The sequence below is a fragment of the Adiantum capillus-veneris genome, chromosome 23, assembly GCF_014529385.1.
Source record: "Adiantum capillus-veneris isolate H3 chromosome 23, ASM1452938v2, whole genome shotgun sequence".
Lineage (NCBI taxonomy): Eukaryota > Viridiplantae > Streptophyta > Polypodiopsida > Polypodiales > Pteridaceae > Adiantum > Adiantum capillus-veneris.
Window position 1 is genome coordinate 40,639,761 of NC_140953.1, and position 22,842 is coordinate 40,662,602.

The following is a 22,842-nucleotide window of genomic DNA, read 5'->3' on the forward strand; positions in this document are numbered from 1 at the left end:
CAACTTTTTCCAAAACTCAGTCTGAGCAAAGCGATCCTCGACCTTGAACTCACATGTGGCAATAGTCAAAAGAGAACGCACATAAGGGTCATATACGTGTGCAGACATTGTGGGCCAACCAAAAATTCTATGTATGTGATCAAAATGAACCCACATTTCTTGCAAGTTTCCACCAGGTCTCATTCTATTAATCAAATCAAGTCCACTACCAGGTCCCCTAATTGACATTTTAAAAACATGTGGTTGATGTCTATCACTCGACTGCCCTGGGAACAGCACACTGTGAATGAAAGGGTAGCGACAACGATTCTTCAAGTCCAACACAGCTTCAAGGCCCATTGCAGTGATATTCTTCTCTCTTTTGGCATACTCTAAACATCTTCCTATCCTCCTTTTATTTGAGAGAGGAGTGATACTCAAGAATGTCTGCAAGTTTATCCTCACCAATCTTTGAGCTCCCCTCTTGATTGTCTTTCATTAGCATGTCCATAATAAGATCTTGAGTAACGGCACCCTCAAGTTGTTTTGGAGTAGTGAAAGGATTTAGCTTTGCACGTGCTGCAACCTTCTCCTCTATTTGTTTTTCGATGGCTCTACTGACACCCTCTTCATAAGGGTGCTTATGATTACCCAGATGAATCACACATCTTGTAGTGTTGAAATGATCTCTAGGCACACAGTAGTAAATTATTGCATGACACAAATCAACACACTCGGGCATTTGTGAGCAGTGTTTGCAAACAATATTACCATGTTGAAGCCCTACAAGACCAACAGGACAACTTTTTTTCATTCTTCCTTTCCAGTGTGTTTCATTTTGATAATGTAGTCTCAAGTAGTGAGGACAATCAATATTGACGCACCGAAGGTGTCCAGGACAACGACTCAAGCGCACAACACCATCAAAACAATCTGAGTTGCATGTGACGTACTCCATCCAAGAGTGACCCTCATACTTGTGCTCCATGCCATGCATTGTTGACTTCTCTTCACAAGGAGGGAGCTCAAATGCAATGTACCCATCGTAAACTTTGGGCAGTTCTTCAGCTTTAACAATCTCTGTCGCACTTTGCATAGCGACATGCAAGCTACTATTTAAGGGCAGTTGTTTAATCATATCAATGACACTGTGAGTTTTTGGTGTTTCATTAGGAATGAACTCAACAGAAGTAGGAGTCTCATGTACAGCAATATCAATAAAAATCTTATAGAATTGATGTATTTCTGCATCAAGAAGAAATCCTTCTTCACCAGTGGAGAGCAGAACAGGCCCAAACTTTAATTGTTCATGGCTGAGTGACAAAGGCACCCCTTCTAAGTTAAAATGCTCCTCAAGAAGATTTAGCTTGATTTCCACAAACCTGCTCTGAAAATTAACACTTAATTTCTGTCGTGGAGAAGGACCATATATGGTGATGAATCTACTCATGGATGATTGAAGAAAGGGGACGATTGTAAAAACGGGGCGTTAAAGCTCTGAGTTGAACCAACTCTGAGTTGAACCAATTGAAGGGAATTTCTATTAATCAAGAATTCCTTTTTTCTACAAAAAAATTTCGGCATAAAAATCTAATGAAACCGTCATAAATGCACCTCTATCTCATGATCACATAATTTTAAAATTTCAATGCGTTAAAATTTTTGCCATCATAAAAATAAGTAGATCTCTCTCTCTCTCTCTCTCTCTCTCTCTCTCTCTCTCTCTCTCTCTCTCTCTCTCTCTCTCTCTATATATATATATATATATATATATATATATATATCTTGTGTGCCTCTCTCTCTCTATCTCTCTCTCTTTCTCTCTATATCTTGTGTTCCTCTCTCTCTCTCTCTATCTCTCTCTCTTTCTCTCTATATCTTGTGTGCCTCTCTCTCTCTCTATCTCTCTCTCTATCACCCGAGTGTGGTAGATTGAATAACATGTATTTAGTTCAACTCTCCTCATTGGATAGATATTTAAGGTCTCTTGGGATAGTTTCCTACGAAGTTAAATTTCTCTTATTCTTCCTCCTCTCTCTCTCTCTCTCTCTCTCTCTCTCTCTCTCTCTCTCTCTCTCTCTCTCTCTCTCTCTCTCTCTCTCTCTCTCTCTCTCTCTCCCCATACCTCAAAAGTTCTCTAAAGTTGGGGCTATTCTGAGTCGAAAGGGAAGAACATAGCGAACATGCGAAGATGAAGAAATCGAAAAAAATGCCTCAGAGGTACATTTCTGCTCTATTTCCCATGCTAAAAAAACTCATCAAAAGGAGGATGCGCCGGCGCGTCCTCCTTTTCTGGTGTTTTTTGGAATCATCTGCGATTTTAGTTTTCGTTTTTGTCCCACGAAATCATTTCAGTTTTCGTTTTTTGGAATCATAAGCGATTTTAATTTTCGCTTTCAGTTTTCAGTTTATGGTATATGCGTTAGTCGATTTCAGCTAGTGCTATGGGCGATTTCAGCTTGCGCTTCAGCACGCAAAATCACATTTGAGCTTCAGAGATCCCATTTGTTAACCCTCACACTTGAGCTTCAGAGATCCCTGTCACAGCCACTGATGGGGACAAGGTCTTGATTTGACATGGGTAATTTGGATATTTTATTTGTGGCTCACATGTTGTCCAATGGGAAGAGTTGGGTCCATGACTTGTGACTGCTACTATGAAGCTATCTCGTGTTTCAAGTTGTCCAATGTTAAATAACAAGTCTGGAAAGGAAAAGCACCTGTGGGTTTTTTTGGGAAGAGTTGTGACTGCTACTGTGGAGCTATCTCGTGTTTGTTTATCTGTTTTCATTACTGGCCTTGTTATGGTCAGTGTTTACAAAGAATGAGGGCTGCTTGGAAGTTATGGGATCTGTGGTGCTCTTGGATGTAAAGTTGACTGCTCTTAACTTTACCCAAGCAGCAGCAAAGTGCACGCATTATCTTCCTACTGTCTACATTGAGCTCTATGAGTTGGTGTGCTTAGCAGTCCTCAAAAACCGGGCAGGAATTTCAAAGCTCCCCTTGAACTGAATGAATTTGCTTCAATGATAATTTGTGTCAATTTATCTGCAAAATCCCTCAGATTTTTGCGGAATCATCTTGCAGTGCACACCATTTGTGTGTGTGTTTTTACAAACAAAATGCAAAAAAACACCCCAAAAGTAGGGCGCGCCGGCGCGGCCTGCTTTTGGGGTGTTTTTTTGCATTTTGTCTGAGGAGGCTATGGGGATTAAGTCCAGCACTTTTATGAGCCTTTTCGAAGGACCTGCATGATCGGAATAGTCCATTAGTGAAGTACACAACCTGCATGATTGGAATAGTTCATCAATGAAGGACCTGCATGACCGGAATAGTCCATTAATTTTGCAATGCAGTTTAGTACTGACCATAGCCCTATACTGCTTTAGCCTCCTGAATCATTGGCAAGTGCGGGGCTGTCCTTGGAGACCTCAATAGACTTCAGCTATCATGCTCCAGATCAGTGAACCAAGGTGTTTTCATCTAATGTGTCTGTTCTCTATGCTGTTGCTTATGTCTGTTCTATATGTGAGGAAGGTACTTCAGAACGGAACTCAAGGCAGGTGAAATTGGTAAAGTATCGTAGCATGTGCCTTATGGGTTGTATGTATGTGGTTTGAAGTATGCAAAAACCAAGGCACCGCTTTGAACCATGCCTACGAAGGTTAGCTGTGATTGTGAGTACATTGACAAGATTTTTTATTGCTTGTTTGTATGGCAGTTGCTTTGACAACACCTCAGACAATGTACACTCTCAGGATTGGGGGGATGCTCCTGATGATCCTGATCAGCTTATCGTCTTTAGCCTAATCAGCTTATCGTATTTCCTGCCCTTCTTTTATAAGCGGTAGAATGCTTAAGTTGCGAGTATAAATGGCATGCAAATTGCCAAAAAACACCTCAAAAGCAGGCCGCGTTGGCACGGCCTGCTTTTGGGGTGTTTTTTTAAATTTGGGATGCTTTTCTAACAAAGACTTTTTTATTTGTTTCTCTTTGCAATCTTATAGCTGCAACAAATTAGTCATGAAAATTAGAAAAGGATTGCATTTGGCCAATTTAAGTTGCGAGTATAAATGGCATGTAAATTGCAAAAAAACACCTCAAAAGCAGGCCGCGTCGGCACGGCCTGCTTTTGGGGTGTTTTTTTGCAATTTGCATGCCTTTCTAACAAAGACTTTTTTATTTGTTTCCCTTTGCAGTCTTATAGCTGCAACAAATTAGTCATGAAAATTAGAAAAGGATTGCATTTGGCCAATTTAAGTTGCGAGTATAAATGGCATGCAAATTGCAAAAGAACACCTCAAAAGCAGGCCGCGTCGGCACGGCCTGCTTTTGGGGTGTTTTTTTTCAATTTGTTTTTTTTTTAAATTTGGGATGCTTTTCTAACAAAGACTTTTTTATTTGTTTCTCTTGCAGTCTTATAGCTGCAACAAATTAGTCATGAAAATTAGAAAAGGATTGCATTTGGCCAATTTAAGTTGCGAGTATAAATGGCATGCAAATTGCAAAAAAACACCTCAAAAGCAGGCTGCGTCGGCACGGCCTGCTTTTGGGGTGTTTTTTTCAATTTGTTTTTTTTTTATTTGGGATGCTTTTCTAACAAAGACTTTTTTATTTGTTTCTCTTTGCAGTCCTCCGGGTGTTGCAGGGGGTCGTAAGCGATTAAGGAAAACCGGAGGTTCATCTCAACCAGAGGAGAGTCAAGATGACATAAGCAGAGTGCTCGAGCAAAATGATGTTGAGGAAGAGGTTGAGATCCAAACTCTGGATGCTTCAGGGGTTGCTCAACAAGAGGCAAGTATGATGATTGTCCCTTATGTTGTTAGGCCAGAGGTACCTTCTGTAGAGCCATCCAATGAAGAGAACAAGATTTACATGGATATGGGAGAGGACATTCTTCAGAAAACAAGGATGTTCAGCTGTCACCATTGTCCACCCATTCCTCTTTGTAGACTAATTCCTTATGCAAGGGTAAGGGGTCTTCGCGATGATCTTTCGGGCTTGAAAATAGCATTTGCTAGAGAGGGTTATGTGGCAGAGAAAGTAGCATTTATTGTTTCCATTTGGACGAGGGACAAAGAAGTTTCAATTGTGGATGAAGCAATATAGAGGGATTGGGATCCTATTGGCATGAGGTTAACGAAGAGTTTGAAGCTGACCTCATTCTGAAACCTGGACTTTAGGAACTAATGGGTCACATGTTCTATGTTTGGGAAGGCAACCATCGTACCGTGGCATGGACATCTGCTATTAAAGAATGCTTCAAAGAAACAAAAGTGAAGCATTGTCGTGTGCTTTGTACTATTATTGACCCTACCAGGGTTAGTGAGATTGCCCTTCTTACAAGTTTACAGAGGATGAACTAGTGAGTCTCCTTTCTTATCTTTTTGGTTATGATAGTTCTCAAGTTTATTTATGTTTATGTTAATTTATCTTGCTTTTGAACATGTAGTTTGAATACACATGCCTTGGTGACCACAACATTGAGGGATGAACTAGTAAATTGTGCAAATATTTGTTCTGCTGATCATGGGGAGTACCTAAAAGACCTACCTGAGAGAGATAGAATGTTGATTGCACGTATCAGAAAGAAGAGTACCAAGGGTGTTGAGCCTTGGTGTCCTCTTACACGCAGATATCTCGGAAAGCTAGTTTTTAATGTAAGTTTTAAGTAGCATATATTTCTAACATGAATTTAGTACTGCTATGCTTGTCACAATGGATTTGACTCCTTCCCTTGTTTTTCTAGGTGCAAATAAGTAAAGCACTAAACAAGAAGGTTGAAGAGGCAAGACTAAAAATGTCAGATGAAGAGAAGGAGAATGAAGAGTTGGCTTCAAGATATGGTGATAGGATTGGAAAGGTGAGTCTTTCTCAATGAACAACTATGTGTTTGTAGTTACTTTTCTTATATAAATTATTGACTTCACTAAGTTAATTTTAGATCCTTAATATTGTCGATCCCAAGCATGGAGATACTTGGAGGTCAAAAGTATGGTCTCTCAAGTGGGGGCCCGAAAGTTTTGCAACGCTTGAGAAATTGAATTTATTGGCTTTATGTGATGTTCAAATGGAGTCAAAAATCTTTTGGTTGACTTTGTTGGAGGCAAACAAAGCAACAAAATCTATGTATGGCCTTGCACGAGGGGATCACCTTTATAGACAGTGAGTTCCTAATATTTTTCATGATTGTATAGATTGCATGGTTTATAGGCTAACAAAAATAATACATGAATTTATGTTTTCGTCTTAAAGTTGGCTTAGAAGAGAAGCTGTGCTTGAGAAGATATACCATAAAGCTACGGAGGTGTCGGTCGATTTTATGGATGTGCCGGGAGGGGTAATTGTTCCTCTTGATCTCTCCCTGTTTGACTTCTATGAAGAGATGAAGATAGAGATGAGGACATATCTGTTTCCTCTTGAGGTTCGAGGAGAGCCAAAGGAGAAGAAGAGCAATGATAAACCTCTCAAGAAAGAGGATATGATATGGAAAGCTTCTATGAGGCTACTTTTTAGGTGAAGATGTGTGAATGAATTTACTTGATAGTTACTTTAATTTCATATCAAAGATAAAATCATGTCTTTGATAATTGTTTCATTGTCCATGGTAGGTACTTTGTTTGCTTGCAAGGAAAAGGTCATGTGCCAAGTATTCCAGTTAGGGCAAAGCAATGGCTATTGACCTTGAATGAAGAGACTTGTATGTACCCACATGCTATGCATCAATGTACACGATCGGAGCTTGACAATTGTCCATGGTGGATAGATCTTGAAGGAGGTCATGTTTTGAATAGAGAGAAGGAGCTCTATTCACAAATATCAACCATGATTCCAAAAGAAGTGGACCAAAGAAAGAGTATGATAATTTGAAATTTTGTATAAGTAAAATTTTGAATCATGTATCATGTATTTGTTGGTTTTCAATAACGTTTTGTTCTTTATTCTATTGTTGTTTAGATAAACAAAAAGAGAAGCATGTTGAGAAACAAAGGATTGATGTTGAAAGCCAAAAGTCCTTTGATATTTCTCATCATATGGAGGACCTGGAAACAGAGGATTGCATTCAAAGTTTGAATTTCAAGATCCAAATCTATTTTGATTCTTTAGTGAATTTTTTAATAGTGTTTAAATACACGCACACACATATATATACCTACTTACTTGCATACATATACATAGATATATAAATGTCTGTTTATGCATGTAAGTACTTATATATATATATATATATATATATATATATATATATATATATATATATATATATATATATATATATATATATATATATATATATATATATATATATATATATCATGTTTCTGCATACATTACTCTATTGTGTATGTCTCTCAAGTATCCAAGTTATGTCTTTGCACACATACACAGAGTCTCTCTCTCTCTCTCTCTCTCTCTCTCTCTCTCTCTCTCTCTCTCTCTCTCTCTCTCTCTCTCTCTCTCTTCTCTTATTTGTATGTGTTTTGAGAGGAAAACATATTGATATCATGCTCTTGTGATCCTGAAGGGAATACTCTAAAAGGTCAAAAGAGACTTTCCAAAAGGACTACACAATTTATTTATCTTGCAACGCATTATTTGGGATACATGCCTCATGTTGAGAATCCCAAAAGCATTGTAGTGGTTGGTGATTACATCACCATTGGGAAGGATTTTACGGGAGGAAGAAAAAATGATACCTTCTATAGTGTGCACGAGTTCATCAAGCAAAATAAGCCTTCAGGGGTTAATTACACAGAGGGGAAAGACTGTGGATTGGGCAGCTAACTTCATTTTTCTTGACTTGCCATTTGGAGGCACTCAAGGTGGTGACGATCCTTGTCCCACCTGGGATTTTGTTTCTGAGGAACATGTACGCTATGAGATTGCTTTGGCAGCATCTACTTTGGGAGATTTGGGATGGTTATTGGTGATGGCCTCTATGGCAGGTATTTGTTAAAGTTAATACTTGCTAATATTTATGTTTATTTTGTATGTTTCTACTTATTGAAACTTTTCTAAGATGGTGCAATTATATTATAGGTGATTTCACAATTGGGTGGATTGAGCGCTATGTTCGCGTTTACGATTTGGAGATAGTGAGACGAGTGGTTGTCATTCACCATTCTACGTATGGATTCAAAGAGATTGGTGGTATTCGCACAGATTTGAGTATAGTGATGATTATATTCTATTCAAATGCTCAAAACTACATGTGTTTCTTGAATTAAGGTTTAATTGGATATTATTATCTTTTGTTGCTAGTGTTCTACGTCAATGCTTTTTATGGTTCGACGTCGAGCTACAGATCCTCCTATTTTCATTGCAGAGAGTACACCTCTCTTTGAGTCCTTCGGCATGCATCCTTTAGATACCCTCGCCTACCATTATCTTTCGGATAATTTGCGTGCTTTGGACCCTATCGGGCAGCAATGGCGTGGGGGACTAGAGAGGAGTCATACATTTTTAGCATGCTTTGTACACATGTACTGTCGTCGAGGTGGTGTGTGCATTGAGATGGGATGTGGTACTGCGCCTATTCTTAAGACATGCATGCACACTGGTAGAGTATGTGCATCTATTGATGTGGATACATTTTTGATGACCACGTATGTAGAGCCTCTCCTTTTGGCTTACATGCAACAGGGCAGCCATGATGATGTTAGTAGGCCGCAGGCAGATGATGAGGTGGATCCACTTGCAGGTTTCAATCCGTATGACTAGTGAGGCCCTTGTCCCTTGAGACTAATACTATTATGGACTTCTTTCAAGTGTGGTTTGTTTTTATGTGATGTTTGGTTTATATTGCCATGTTTAATTATGCCCTTATTTTGTCGCAGATTGACATTTAGTAAAACTCATGGGTTTTGGAACATAGTTTACTTCGGAAATGTTATGTTCTTGGATGTTATGTTGTTCATATGTTAATCTTCTCCCTTTGTATGAATTTTTTGGTATAGAAATTATTGCCAGCTCTAGATAAATAGTAGTATTCCAATATATGTTTATGTGTTGTTTGGCTTGTATTGCCATATTTGGATATGCTTTTGTTCTATCATGGTTGGTGACAATATATGGATTACTCACGATCTAGGAAACACATTTTACATTGGAAATGTTATGTATTAGATGTTATATTTGAATATGTTAATCTTTTTCCTTTGTATGGATTTCTTTATATGTATTAAGATTTTGTTTATTCCTTCCATGCAAAGTCAATTGCCCGTGTATGCCGAAGCAATGGCAAAGAGCATGTCTAGAGAAAACGATTCGACATGGAACGGGAAGAGCATCACTACATTCAAAACATTTACATTGATGATGAATTTGAATCATTGTAAATTATTGTTACATTTTGTTTCATTGATCGTACATAAAATCCTTATTTTCAGCTATAATATGTGATGTCTTTTTGATAACAAAAATTTAGTATCCAAGAGTCTTCCATTTAAATGTGTATTGTTATTGTTGCAATCTTGCATTCTCTCTCTCTCTCTCTCTCTCTCTCTCTCTCTCTCTAGACATGAGATTAGAGTGTATATAAATAAACAATTGATTTAGGCATTCCATTTGTATTGATCAATGCAGCATGTATCCTCTTGTAGGTAAAGTTCTCTATGTCCTTTTCAAGCACCAAAATTCATTCTTGTCAATATGTATTCAAGAACGTGATCTAGTTTATAGCTTTGTAGTTTACATGGATAACTGCATACAAGACCACCTTGTCTAATAGGAGTACCCTTCTATGGAGTACCCTTCCGCCAAGACTTGCTCGGAAACTAGGATCGCTCAGAAAACATAGCTCGGAGAACGGTAACACTCACAGACTGTGGCAATAGGTGTGCGTCGTGTGGTGGTTTTGTGGAGTGCGGGAGCAGTGGTAATCGAGCAGGCAGTGGTCTGCTAGTGTGAGTTGTGTGTTTGAAGGTGTTTTCCGAGAGGATAGGGGTGTTGTGAATACCCTGAGCTATAAAGAGGCCCTTGTGTTTGTGCCGGGTGTGTTCCCCCATTCCCCCTCTTCATCGTGATCTAACCAAGGGTACATATCAATGGGTCCCAAAGGTATCGTTATCGGACCCCCCTATGGTTCAAGTTAATTCACAAAGGAAACCTTGAACAAAGGCGTCGACTCGGGTTAAAAAGGTGAAAACCAATCATGTTGGATTCCCAAACAATTATTAGAAGCCCAAGGCTACTATGGTGGAAATGATCAAATTTGGGTACCTAAACGTAAATCGTGTCCTTCTCTATCCACTAAGAAACCATGTGAGTCAAATCTTGTGATTCCAAAGCCAATGGAAGACCATGGGAAGGGAAAGATCACAGAATGCTACACACCTATTCCAGAGCTAGTTTGGGTTCCAAGGAAAAAACAATCTATTCGGCTTAGCTCAAGAAAAGGGACGTTCCATGAAGCTTCTAGCTCCTCATGTAATGCATCCATAGAGGTAAAAGCTTCTACACAACCTCCACCTACCATAAACCGCCTCCATGAAGCTACAAAAGATTCAACACCTTCCATTGTTCAGTTATTACCTAATGCACTACTTCAAGTTCGTTCATGGGAGAGTACCTTACCACCCTTGCAACTCGATGAGACACCCAAGGTAATAGAAAACTATTGGTTAAAGCCTTCACCCATAACAACTTGGAACAATTGGTTTCAAAGGGTGACGACATCGTTCCAAAAGATATGATCTACCCAAAGAAGGGGGGAGTCTTCATTCACGTCAACCTATTGAATTATTTCCCTCTTACTCTTCTTTCCCTGACCCTTGAACTTTCTGATTTTAGGGATTGTATATATATAGATATATAGTAACTAACCACCCTAGTTTAAAAATTAAAAAAAATTAAAAATTAAAAATAGTAAAGAGCAAGAGCAATTAGCAAACGAGTGTGCACAATACTAGTCAAAATCATTGACCCATACCTACACATGTCACATCCGGTACATTGAAACAAAAACCTATGTCATCAAACACCTTTGATCCTCATCACTCGAGTGATGGAGGATAGGTAGGATTAGTACGATAGGAGTGTTTCTGTTTTAGAGTTTAGTGATTAGCAAAGTTCTTTTTTCCCATTGATGTGCCTCTGGAAGGTGGATGTTTGGTGGTGACTATTGTGCAGTTTGTAACTATATAAGGATGCCTTCGAAGGATAACAACAATGGATGTTTACATGTTACAATGAATCTTCTCCATTATATCAGGTGTACTACTTCCTTTTATCTATGCTTTCCACAGTTACATGTTTGCATCTTGTCATTTGAGTTTCTAACAATGCATAAAATTTATGAAGTTGTGACATTGCCAATTTAGATGCTATAATTTTTTCAAACTTCTAGTACCTTGTTCTTCTCTTTGAGTTTGGTCTATTAGTTGGCTTTAAGTAGGTATCAGGACCTTAGGCTAAACTAGGCCACTTGATTGCTGACTTTAATTCCTAAATAGTCTATTAATTGTAGTAACTTTAGTAATGTTTTAGGCTATGAGGATATAGTTCTCTCTAGCTTATTCCACCTACGTGTGAGTTGTGTTGTGGAAGTCCATGTGTTAAGCTAGTATTTGAGACCTCGAGTCTCCCAGCTACTGGTATTTGAGACCTCGAGTCCCCCAGCTAGTTGTAGCAACTATGACACCAACAACAAAAAAAAGACCAAAAAAGAAAGAAAGCAAATTATAGCACAAAATTCCTTGTATTATATGTTGATAACACTTAAGTGGTATAAGTGACAAGATCACTAGTCTTTAGACCCCGACGAGCATTCCTAGGGTTAACTACTCTTTAGTCGACATTTTTTAATTAACGTTGGTCAATCTAGTACTTACTTTAGCCCTAGCTCTTGTGTACTTCTCTTAGAGTCAACCTAATAGACCTTAACTCAATTGCATTTCATTCAGGTAGTATGCTTGTTCTAGTTGGCAATGTTACAATTCATGATTTTTTTTTCTATTTCCTAGAATATCATGTATGCATCTCACTTATTGCACGCTTGCATAGGCTGCCTTTGAGCTTTCACAATGTCGTTTTTCTTCTGCTACTACAAGTACTCCTATCGTGGATCCCGATGCTGCACTGTTATATTCCGAGGACGGAATCTACATCAGGAAGGAGGGCATGTTAACCACTGGTGTCCACTTCTATAAGTAGTCATGTTAGGAAATAGGTAAGAGTGATCGCCGATAAGAAGTGCACTCTAATTAGAACATTCAAGGGTTCATTGGCTAAGCATGGGCACCCAAGTGTGAATGGGTGAGCTTAGATAAAAGTCACCTAAACCTAAAATCACTCATTCTCTCATTTGTGCAATTGAAGAGTGCTCTTGCTCCATCTCCATCTTCTTCTTCATCTCCTTGTGTGTGTGTGTGTGTGTGTGTGTGTGTGTGTGTGTGTGTGTGTGTGCGCACGTGAGAGAGAGAGAGAGAGAGAGAGAGTGTGTGTGTGTGATCGAGCATTGCGACGACACGGTGGTGGCGAGACGGTTGAGCGTGGCATGGCGGTAGCTCCCTTTTCTTCGCGGTGAGGAATCCTCCACGAAGGCGAGCGTAGGGCGGTGAGTGACACACCCTTGCTCTCTTGAGCTTGCTAGATTAGGTTGGTTGTGTGCTTGCAGCCATTTGTGGCTCGCACACAATGTATGGCAAGTCCCTTGCATTGACACATGTAATAGATGCACACAATTTATCCCATCTTGGAGGATTGATTATCATTACATGGTCAATGAAGTTAAAGAGCATGGATGCTATACATGCGTCACTCATAATGTAAATGTCTTCAAGAAATTTTTCAACACATTATAAATTGTAGATTACACTTTTTTGTGCCCTTTGCACAAGAAGTTGAAGCCGCTCTTCCAAGATATACATGCTAAATAACTTGTACTCTTAGGTTTTGGCGACAAGGTGAGCACATCTTTATAGTTCTTGTGTGCTAATCCTTTATGAACTACATATAATTATGTTTCAAAAATGTATAGGTCTTTGGAGCTCTTGAAATATGAATGGCCTTAGACTTGAGTACATTTATGGTTTTTGTAAGGGTAATCAAGTTAACCATCAGAGCTCCAATCCATATTGTTTTGCTTGTGATAAAGCGGCTCAAATTGATTCAGTTTTTGCACTCCAGGATCGCTTATTAACTTACCGTGAGGGAAAGACAATTTTAGTTGTGTTGCATGGTAAAGTTGTTGATCAGGTGCTTCTTCTCTTGCGTAGTTTCCTGCATCTATATGAGAGCAACCTTGTTGAGCTGAAGTGTTTGCTTCTTGATCTCAAGAAAGTTGGTAGATTTGTGATTGATACGCAAGGGTATGTAACTGGTTACAAAAATTGGTATGCGTAAGACAAGTGCTCTGTGCATTAGCATAAGACACTATTGGAGTATATAACGCACTATCATGATGTGATTCTCAAGCTGGAGGATTTAGATACTATTTAGCAAGCGTGTGGATTCATCCATGGGTTGACACTAGAGCTCAAGAAGCATGTCAAAATCCACGACTCCAAGATGCTGATGGAGACTATACTACAAACACATATATATGACGATCCTGATGAAAAATCATTGCATAACACTCAACTGTCTGACACTACACCTACAAATGTGTTACCATAGACATGTGGTAGTGATGTGTGTGAACACACTTAGGACCGTAGGGGCATTTTTTCACTCACTAGGAGGTTTTTCCCCCCGTGCATTGTATATACGCCCATCACTCTAGGGCTATCTTATCTTTCATTTGCACACTAAGTAATACACTCTCTATTGTGTGCCTTGAGCTTTCTTTGTCTTCTCCAAGTTGTGTGTGTTTTCTTGTAACCCTAATTCCAACAATTGGTATCATAGTAGTCACCAGCAATTCAAGCACATGCCTACTCACTTTCTGCGATCTCTGTGAGCTTTGGCGAGCATTCGCAAGTCGACAAATATTTTGGGAAAGTTCGTTGAGCGTGGTCTGCTCAGATTTTTTATTCGGGCTCATTTTGGCCTTTGTTTCCACTATAGGCAGTACAATGCAGGCTATTTTGTCATTTTGTGCATAAATTTTGTCAGTTCTATTTTTTTCATAACAGGTCCCTTACAGTCTTCTATGGTTTGTGTTCTATAGCACGTGTTGTTACCACTTTGTTTCTCCTCTTTTCGGGAACTTTTCACATCAGGTGCAACATTTACCATGGGTGACAACAACACAAATGTGTTCAAGATGTTTGCTATTGAGGACAGATTGGATGGGTACAATTACCCTATGTAAGCCTATATGATGCAGCATGTTCTTGCGTCAAAGGGCGTTCGGAACATTGTGCAGGGCATTGATGTATGTCTTCGATCTTAGGATGTAGGCGATGTTGAGGATGTTGCAAGTTTTGGTGGCAAGGTTGCTGCTGCTAGAGCTGATTTGCCTACGACTGAGCAAGCTCGTTGGGATGTAAAAGATGCACAAGCTCATGCACTGATTGTGTTGTCTGTGAAGTGCACTATTAATCCCCACATTTTTTCAGTAAAATCTGCAAAACAGGCTTGGGATATTCTGGTTGGACTTTATGCAAGTCGCAATGAGGCAAAAATTGCATTGTGGCGTAAAGAGCTGGAGTCGAAGATTATGCATGAGGAAGATGACATGGACACTTTTCTTGCTAGTGTCAAGGATATCAATAAGCAACTTATTTTTACATGTGAAGTCATTTTAGATAGTTTTCTTGTGCAGACTGTTCTTGATGCTTTTTGTCAGATTCTTACCTGACTTTTGCTAGTACTTGAAGACTTATGACCCAAGGAAATCTTGAAGTTGTCAAGTTTGATGCATTATGCACATTGTTATTGCAAGAGTCACTTTCCAGAAAAAACACGACAAGACAACGTGTAGTTGAATGTGCCTTTATTGTTGCTCAAAGAAAAGGTGGTAACAACAATGTAGCCACTTCTCATGGTTCTTTTGCGAGTGGTAAATCACATGTTTCTAATACTTCTGCTGGCAACAATTTGTCAAGGAATTTTGGTGATAAGGGAAAAAAGAAAATGGGTTGCCATTATCATAAAGCTAATGATAATTTGATCAAGCAGTGTCCTAAGTTGAAGGCCAAAGAGGCTAAGAAGAAAGAGGCTGGTTCCACTGCAAATGCAGCTATTTTGAGTCTTCTGTGAAAGGAGACTGTGATGCTGATGTTGATGCAGAATGGGCTTTTAGTGCAAAGTGCAATTATGATCCTAATGTACATTATGCATGTTTGTTAACTACTGCAGATGCTCAAGTGTGGCACTTTGATAGTGGTGCTACAAAGCACATTACCTCTCATCATGACTTGTTTATCTCTCTCGAGGATGTCCCTCATGGGAATTCAGTCACTTGTGCCAACAATGCCTCTTATTCGGTCAAGGGAGTTGGAAAGATTGTGCTTACTGTTGCAAATGTTAGTTCTTTCACACTTGTTGATGCATTGTATGTACCTGGGATCACGAAGAATCTTTTGTCTGTATGTGCACTTTCTAAACTTGGTCTTGTAATCAAATTTGTGGATGACAGATGTACAATACATGATCTCATTTTAGGTGATAAAATTGTTGCATCTGGCATTTTATGCCATGGTTTGTATAAGCTCACTTTATAAGACAAGTGTGGGTAGAATTATGCAAATGCAGTTGTGGATTCTAAGGCTATTTCAAATGCAAAACTTTGGCATGCACGTTTTGGGCATCTGAATTTTGCCAATTTGCTGTGTTTGCAGAAATTTGGTATGGTTGCTTCTTTGCCACCTCTTGAAGCACATGTAAAACATGTTTGTGAAGGCTCTATTTTGGGTAAGATGCATTGTTCTAAGTTTCCAAAGGATGGTTCAGTTAGGGCCACATGCAGGTTGCAGCTTGTGCATAGTGATGTTTGTGGTCCCATGCAAACTTCGTCCTTGGGCAATTACCTTTACTTCGTGACTTTCATTGATGATTACTCCAGCCATGCATGGATATCCGCTTAAAGAAAAGCTTGAAGTGTTTATGTGCTTCAAACAATTTTTGGCTATGGCTGTAAATGCCTCAAAATGTACAATGGACACCCTCTGTTCCGATCGAGGGGGGAGTATATGTCTCATGAATTTAATGTATTTTTTGCTAGTCGTGGGATAAAACACCAATGTACAATGCCTTATACGCCTCAACAAAATGGTGTTGCTGAGAGGAAAAATAGGTCACTTAAGGAAATGGCACAATGTATGGTCAAGAGTCAAGCTTTATCACATTCGTTTTGGCTTGAGGCCATCATGTGTGCCACTTATGTACTAAACAGGTGTCCTACAAAAGCTTTGCAGTCTATGACTCCATATGAAGCATGGCATGATAGAAAGCCTTCTATTGAGCACATGCGTGTTTTTGGCTGTTTGGTACATGCTTTGGTGCCACAAACGCAACGTAGGAAATTGGATGATAAGGTGTTAAATGTATTTGTGTTGGTTATAGTGCTGAAAGCAAAGGTTACAGGTTGTATCATCCGCAAACAAAGCGTTGGTCTCACGGGATGTTGTGTTTGTGGAAGATTCTCTTTAGTCCTTGTGTCATGTACTAGAGAGAGTAATGTAAGCTCACATGACATTTATGACATTTTGTTGCCTCTTTTCAGTGGTGGAAGTTCAAATGTAAATTCCAATGAGGCAAATGTATAGCCTATGGGGGTTTCTAAAAATGTTACAGATCGGCCTAATATTGATGCATATGTACATGATGTACTTGATGAGGAAAGGATTGAGAATGAGCAAGCTAAAGGTATGCCAAAATGGCTGGTGCATACTTTGTGTAACAGTAAATTGGATGCACCTTTGTCTAGTTGTACTCGTTCAGATTCTTGCCATGCATCTTATGCATTAGATTGTTATGATTTGGTTGTGTCCAACTTACATGATGTTGAGGAACCTTTATCTTTTGATGAAGCACAAAATTCAAAAAATTGGATGGTTGTCATGCAATCAAAATATGATGCACTTCTAGAAAATGACACATGGACTTTTATGTGATTTTTCTCCTGGAAAAAAGGCCATTGGTATGAAGTGGGTTTACAAGTTGAAACGCAAGCCGGATGGTAAGATTGATTGCTATAAGGCTTGACTTGTTGCAAAGGGTTATGCACAGCAAAAAGGTATAGATTATGAAGAGACGTTTGCTCCCACTTGTCGTATGACTACAATGCATTTTCAATGTGCATTGGCATCTCATTTTGGTTGGGATGTACATCAATGAGACATTGTTACTGCTTTCTTGAATGGTGAGATATTTGAGAAAGTTTACATAACGCATCCTCACGGTTTTGTCCACAAAGGACAAGAGGATAAAGTGTGTAGATGTAAGAAAACTTTGTATGGGTTGAAGCAATCTCCTCGTGGTTGGTATGAGAAAGCTGACATTCATTTGGTCAAACGAGGCTTTCATAACAGTCCAATAGAAAACTTTGTATGGGTTGAAGCAATCTCCTCGTGGTTGGTATGAGAAAGCTGACATTCATTTGGTCAAACGAGGCTTTCATAACAGTCCAATAGAAAGCACATTGTCTGTAAAGCGTGAGGATGATGTACCTCTCATTGTGGTTCTTTATGTGGATGATTTGTTGATCACTAGACCAAATGAGAGACATATTGCTGAATTTAAGGTTGATTTGAGATGAAAGATTTGGGGCAGTTGCATCATGGTTGAAGCAATCTCCTCGTGGTTGGTATGAGAAAGCTGACATTCATTTGGTCAAACGAGGCTTTCATAACAGTCCAATAGAAAGCACATTGTCTGTAAAGCGTGAGGATGATGTACCTCTCATTGTGGTTCTTTATGTGGATGATTTGCTGATCACTAGACCAAATGAGAGACATATTGCTGAATTTAAGGTTGATTTGAGATGAAAGATTTGGGGCGGTTGCATCATTACTTGGGTATACAGTTTAAGCAATGTGATGGTGGTATTGCCTTGTGTCAGAAAAGTTACATAGAGACATTGCTATGTAAGTTCGGAATTGAGGATTGCAAACCTATTGCCATTCCCATGGAAACAAGTTTGAAATTGAGTCTTCTCATGATGCTGGTGATCTTGCAGATATCACTCTTTACCAAACTGTTATTGGATGCCTCATTTATGTATGCAACACAAGGCCGGATATTAAATTTGTAGTCTCAATAGGTCACCATATTTATTCATAGCCCAGGGTCTAAGCATTGGTAGGCTGTGAAGAGGATTTGCCGCTACTTGAGTGTCACTTTATATCTTGGCTTGTTTTATCCCAAGGGGGGATCATTGCCGCCAGACTTACATGCTTTTTCGAACTTAGATTGGGTTGGTTGTTTTGACAAGTGATTGTCCACAAGTGGGTTTTTTTTTCATGATTGGCAATCCATGTATATCATGGTTGAGCAAGAAGAAACCTAATGTGACCACTTCCACTTGTGATGCTGAGTACAAAGCAGTCTTCACAGCTATGGTTGAGTGTGTATCTCAGACGCCTTATGGCTGATTTGGGTGTTGGACAGGACACTGCCAACACTATCTACACTGACAGTCAGAGTGCATTGGCAGTTGCAAGGAACCCAGTTTTTCATGCTCGTAGAAAGCACATTGAGGTGCATTACCACTATGTCAAGGAATCAAAGTGTGATTTTCTTAAAAAGGTCAATTCACTACTTAGGGCTTGTTATTTTAGTTGTTGGGCTATATATGAATAAATCCAAAGTGGATGCCATTAGGAGGTGGCCTTCTCCTAAAACTCTGGAGGAGTTACAGATTTCTTGGGTTTTGCAGGTTTTTACCCAAGGTTTGTTAAAAATTGTGTCCATATTATTGTTCCAATGACGAACCAATTGAAAGCTAAGGGGAAAACCTTTCAGTGGGGCACAACTCGAAAACAAAGTTCTGATGCTATGAAGGACGCGTTAGCTACAATTCTTATTTTAGCTATTGTGGATCTATCCAACTGTTTGTATTAAAAATAGATGCTAGTAACCGTGCTATTGGAGCAGTCCTTCTATAGGAGGGAAGGCCAATTGCATTTGAAAGCAAGAAGCTTGATTCAATAGAATAGAATTATTGTGCTTGCAATAGTGTCTGCTTTGGAAACTTGGCGACATTAATTGTATGGATCTCAATTTGAGATTTTTCTTGACCATGAAAGTATAAAATGGTTTACACATCAAACAAATTTGAAGGGTCGAAAGGCCAGGTGAATTGAGATTCTTCAAGATTATGATGCTCAATGATCCTATACAAAAGCAATAGAGTTCTCCTTGAGTTAGAGCCAAGGAGTTTGTAATGTGGTAAAAGTATATACAATCCTTAAAGGAATCAATGTCATCCTTTACCCAATATACACGTTTTAACTAGAGTCTAAAGCATGCTCTTCGTAGAAACTAATAACCTTCCTAGATTTCCTTCATGCCTTTTCACAAGAACTTTTGCGTACTTTTTTTTCGAAAAAAAAAGGTTAGTATGTTTGTAGACATCATCCATCCTCTACTTTTCAAAACCTAGCAAGATTAGATATCTATTGAACCAGACTTCGGTTATTTAAGAGATCAAGTCAAATCAACAAAGTTTTTTCATTTTTCAATCAAATCATTCTTCTCATAGAGATTGTAGGTATAGTTTAAAGTATTTAATTTAGATATCAAAGATTTGAATCACCGATCATTAAAAAAAAATTGCCATATCAAATGAATAACATACTAGGTCCTCATTACTTCCACCAAAAAGAGGTGAAAAAACTTCTTAGCATTCAAGAAACTGAGTATTATAAGTAGGTTCCCTTAGGAAAGACAAAAAAGTTCCTTAATGAATTTTCAATTTTCTAATCAAAGTCTAGCTATAATATTTAGTAATCTTTCCATCATTTGAAATTATAACCAGAGCCAAAAGCTGCTCTCCATGTCAAGACAAAAAGACCAAGTAAAGTAAGTATCCCAAAGCACTCGTGTTGGAAAGTCCAGGTGCAGGTGCTTACTAGCAGTCCCAAAGAAAAAAGAATGGAGATTTTTAGTTATTTAGATGTCACATCAAGAAAGACCTATCAGATGAGCATTTTATACTAAATGGAGCGAGCTAGATTCAGAGAACCACCTAGTTAGTTCTCAAATGCCAATCAATCAAAATGAGAGCGAAGCTACTTAAGATCTTATCATTTCCAAGCAAGGCAACAACTACAAAGTCTGGCCATAGCAATATGAGTGGTAGGATCCAAGATGCTGTACTTTTATGCATACCAAACCAATGATGGTGAAGGTAGGATAAAAGAGCCATAACTGAAATTGGTCACCAATAGACTCCACAAATACCCAACAAGACAATATTATTAGAGAAATATCAATATCAAAAGGGAACACATAACCCATCAAAATAGTATTCTACAAGTAACCCCATAGTTGTTTCTTGATGTACAATGACTGTAGCACACCATCAAAAAGTAAAAATAGGTGAGAGTCAATCATCATAACATGGCTAGGTGTTACAAGCACTCTCAGCAAAAGCTAGTGCCAAACTCTACTAGCTTCTATAATAAATGCATACTATGTCCATAGTTTCATAAGGAGGCACTAGAGAAAACCATAATTAGCAAGGCATTAGATAGCTGTCCTTTTCCCAGATCAGACACAAAAGGCCATCCACATCAAGTGTGTTTTTGTTAAATATGATTGATCAGGATGCAACATGCCAATCATAGCCAAATCATCCCATATGATCATAACCATATGTAGACCATTTTAGATCAGATAATCCAACCCTTCTCAAGTAGAAAACAATAAATAAAAGTCCATGCCAACAAGCCTCTAAAACTAAGAGTGCCAGGATATTTGTCTTGCCATTTTGGAACCGCTTTATAAGTGCGCATCCATGAGACTCCCAAGATGATTTCCTCATTGAGGTCCGTATCAGCCATGATGTGGAATTGATGTGGGTAGTGGTTGTCATCAATGTTAATTGAGACATTGGCTTGTCCCAAACTAACCATTGTTCCTTTGTCAGCTACCTTTAGCTCAATCTTGGTCGGTTCGATCATGGAGTTCAAAATTTTGAAATATGTAGAATACCGCATAGCATTGACACACGCCCCAATATCTACAAGTGCTCTTTTTGTCGTTCCATTGACGAGTTGGACATTGATGCATGCAACCATACCTCCAAGCCAACTTTGCTCGATTTGGACGATTGAAGTAGGAGGAGAAGGTGCTTCTACTTGCCATAGTGGAGCTGGATTCTGCCGTGCCTTGCGCTTTAAAATCGGAAATTGAGCTTCCTCCTTTGCTTGCTCTTTAATTGTTTGAGCCTTCCATTTCCTTTCCTTAGCTTCGTGTATCTTTGGTAACATCCATGCAGTGAGAGGTTGATACTACTTCTTCAGTCTGCTACCATTGATCCAGTTAGACATCACTTCTCCCTCCATTTTTGCAAGTTGTACGTCACTACTTGGTGATATGTCATTAATCACAAATGGGCCGTTACCTCGCTTTTTCAATATCTTGGAGTGCTACTTCAAGGTGTAGACTAATACATAGTCCCCTTTTTGAAACTCCTTGTTGATCACATGTTGGTCATGAAATTCTTTCATTTGTCGTGTTTGTGCATAGATGGCTGCAACAACAGCCTTGAGTTTCAACTCATCTAATTGAGTTAGTTGTTACAATCTACCAGACAACTCATGTTGTGTCCATCATAATTATTATGCAACACTTAGTGTAGGAACCAAGAATTCCATGGGCAGTAAGTATGGCATTTATCCTGAACACTAAATTGAAAGGTCTTGTATTTGTGGCATTTTGTATGCTTCCCGATATGTCCATAAATCTGAGCGTAATTTCTCATCCCAATCTGCTCTTAATCTGCTAACAATGTTTGTGAGCACCGTGCATAGAATTTTGCTTGTGCTCTCGGCTTGCCCGTTTGCTTGAGAGTGATATGGCGCTGATTTTGAATGAAGCACCATAAAATCTCACAATAGATAGTCAACCACATCGTTAAGAAAACAAGTCCCTCGATCACTCACTGTCTCAATCGGAAGCCCATATCTAATGAAAATATTCTCATACAAGAACTACACTGTCATTCTAGCATCGTTCTTTTGTGTGATTACAAAGTACGTGAGAGTAGCCGCTCTCAGTTGTACACTCCAAAAATCATAAAACCTTTTGATAATGATAATGTGTGTCCTTTCCCACTTACAAAAATTGAGCTTTATACCTAGGGTTTTCTTGGCCAGTTGCCGACTTTACAAGTATTAGACTCATTTTTAGACTTTACAACTGGGATTTTACATAAATTGGCTCAGTAATTATCACACTAAAATCAAAGACTCTCATAAAGTTACAAAGCTTTTTTGAAAAGATAATGGTGGGATATCAAAATTTTGGGACTCATGATGATATCAAAATGTTAGGGCTGATGATGAAGGGGTCAACTAGGAGGCCCGTCTGGTCCATCTGCCAACAATTGAGGATGACTATTCTTCACAGGTTTCTTTTTAAAACCTTATTCAAGCTTATTTGTTTCTTGGTTCCTAACTCTGGCATAGTTGCTTATAGTGATGGTTTACTGAGTTTTTGTTAAAAAGCGCATTATGGAAACCAAACCGCAACAAATATGGTTATCCAAAGCCTTGCTTTCCAATCACTCTTCCAACTCGACTGAGCCAAGTTTCCAAGCAGCCAAAACACCTCAACCAAGTCAACACGGTGAAGGAAATCCAAACAACCACTCAGTGCTTCCTCGGGCTTGAACAAGTACAAATGGATTCCCAAATTTCAAACAAAAAAGTCAACAACCGCCAAAGCATCGACATGGAAATGGAGACCAAAATCATCAAATTGCTAGACAACTTCAAAGTCTCCCAAACCAATCTTCAAGTGGGTACCCAA

General features: G+C 38.9%; 1 pseudogene; it reads left to right on the plus strand.

Annotated features, from left to right (window-relative positions):
* The first annotated feature begins 2,556 nt into the window (after positions 1-2,556).
* On the plus strand, positions 2,557-13,323 carry LOC147427687 (uncharacterized; annotated as a pseudogene).
* Positions 13,324-22,842: the final 9,519 nt, after the last annotated feature.